The 2,497-nt window shown below is 39.4% G+C and overlaps 1 non-coding gene across 1 annotated transcript; it reads left to right on the top strand.

Moving 5' to 3' along the window:
• Positions 1 to 1,810: 1,810 nt before the first annotated feature.
• On the top strand, positions 1,811 to 1,973 carry LOC136989343 (U1 spliceosomal RNA). Its single transcript, XR_010882899.1, has one exon. It is a non-coding gene; the product is annotated as a U1 spliceosomal RNA (small nuclear RNA).
• Positions 1,974 to 2,497: the final 524 nt, after the last annotated feature.

The following is a 2,497-nucleotide window of genomic DNA, read 5'->3' on the forward strand; positions in this document are numbered from 1 at the left end:
TGGTACCCAAAGAGTTAGGACAACAGCATACCATCCAATTGCAAATGGCATTGTTGAACGCTTTCATCGTTCACTTAAAACTGCCATCAAGTGTCACTCTACTGAGAGATGGACGGAAGTGCTACCTACAGTCTTGTTAGGATTACGAACTGCGCTCCGTGAAGACACCAATACTACCGCGGCTGAGATGCTCTATGGCACCAGCCTCCGACTGCCTGGAGAGTTTTTCGTCCCAGGTTCTCAGGACGTCAATCCATGTTCTTTCGTCGAAAAACTCAGGACGATGATGGCAAACTTAAAACCAGTGCCTGTGGTGCACCACTCCTACCGCAACCCATTTATCCACAAAGAACTGCAGTCATGTTCCCACGTATTTCTTCGCAATGATGCTGTACGGAAGCCCTTGCAGCCTCCATACGATGGACCCTACGAAGTCGTGTCACGTGGTAGCAAGACATTCACTCTATGCATAAAGGGAAAAGAAACTGTAGTTTCTATTGATCGACTGAAACCGGCTTTTATTCTCGCAGCGAGTGAGTCGGACCAGTTACCCCCAACATCTTCAATGCCAAGACCAGCGCCAACTAAACGTACCACAGACAATCCAGCCCAACGCGACAAACTACCACACGCTCTGGCCGACGTGTAACCTTTCCCGCTCGTTTCGTGTCGCAGACACTGGTGGGGGAGTAGCTGTGGCCGCCACGCCAGCGCAGAGATCCCGAACACTGCCTGGCAACACTTGCCAACGAGATGTTGGCTGGCAACTTGTAGAAAAAGTAGCGCGAAAGTTCGCGGGTTTTTTGCCTGGATGTTGGCCGAGGATGTCGGTGACAGTTCTCACCTTTTTAATAAAGTTTTTTTGTTACTGTTCGTGTTTGTCTGCTTAGTTCTAAAGATCAGTAGAATCGAATAACAAAGCTCTTTCTATTGCTATTCATCTTTACTGCTGATAATACACAAAATGATTCAAACGACCCAGATAGAATAGTTTTGTTTTTAAACACCAGAGGGCGAGCATCCGGTGAAATATGCAAATTATGATTGAGGATAACTAAATAATGTGTCACGATGATCAATACCTTTCTATTATTTAAGCATGATTAATGAACGGGAACAAAGCAATAGAGATTACTTTTTGTGGGTAGAGTAAATTCGTGTGATTATTTTTTTAACCCAAATTAGAAACTCAGTTAACTAATATTTAAATATTAATAGAAATGATACAAATCTTTACTAGATGGCGCAACAGTATGAATTGATGAAATGTAATTTCGGTAGGAAATTTTAAAATATTTATGGACGAAACGATACATTTTTAAGAAATTCATACGAGAAAGATATTTGAGATAGGATTTCGTAGAAAAGTTGAAAGTCTGACAAGTGATTTAATAAATAAATGGTTTCTGGTATGTAAACACCAGCGATTGATGAGTAACTTTGGAGAATAAAAGAAAAAATAAAGTTTTGAATATACAGGGTGGGCCAGCGAAAACGAAACGGCAGATTGTTCGTGTTCGTCCAAGCAAATCGCTCGGACAGGTCGATTTTATACTCGAGGGGACATCTTTTGCAATAAAGTTTTTGCGATTCTGAATACAACAGACAACAAAAAATTTTTAAAACTCATTTATTTTGTATTAACTACACAAACATTTATTTCGAAAAAAATGTTTGTTTAGTTAATATTCAGAATCGCAAAAACTTTATTGCAAAAGATGTCCCCTCGAGAGTAAAAAAGACCTGTCCGAGCGCTTTGCTTGGACGAACACGAACACTCTGCCGTTTCGTTTTCGCTGGCCCACCCTGTATACTTACCTGGCGCTGAAAGTTGTCGTGGTCAAAATGGCGGCACTTCTAGGGCGAGACCCGATCATTGCACAGAGATTGGGTTGACCCCTGCCACTCCCCAAACTGGGGCAGATGGAGCGTGTAATTTTTGATAGTGGGGACTGCGTTCGCGCTTTCCCCTTTGTTTGTGAACGAAGAATAGAAAACTTTTCTAGTGTATAATTTGGCTTACGCTTGTAATTTGCAGAAACAGTTTTTACAAATTATAAATAAAATAATTTGAATGAGCGGATGAGAATTTAAAAAACAAAAAGAAAAAACGTTGATAAAGTGACACGATGATCAGCTTTGAGAAAATCACGTGACAAAAGACATGCAGCACCCCAGCGGTGGAAGCCCGGTACTAAAATAATCATATGATTATCATTTCTCGTGAGGTCTTACTTCCGATTTTAGTTTACCGTCGTGTTAGATTTTCTTTGTTTCTAGCACTGTCATTTCTTTGTTTAAGTTAAATGAATAATTTATGGAAGTAATAAATTGCCATTGTTCACTTTTCCTGAAAATTTTACCGTTATAAAATTGTTCTTGCATTTAACGTTAAATATATGCCGAACTCCAATCATATACTAATGAACAATAATAATAAATTATATAATAATAACTTTTCGTTATTTAATTTGACTTAAGCAACTTAAAATACTAA

This window comes from Centruroides vittatus, unplaced genomic scaffold (genome assembly GCF_030686945.1).
Source record: "Centruroides vittatus isolate TY-2023 unplaced genomic scaffold, ASM3068694v2 scaffold_464, whole genome shotgun sequence".
In the NCBI taxonomy this organism is placed as follows: domain Eukaryota; kingdom Metazoa; phylum Arthropoda; class Arachnida; order Scorpiones; family Buthidae; genus Centruroides; species Centruroides vittatus.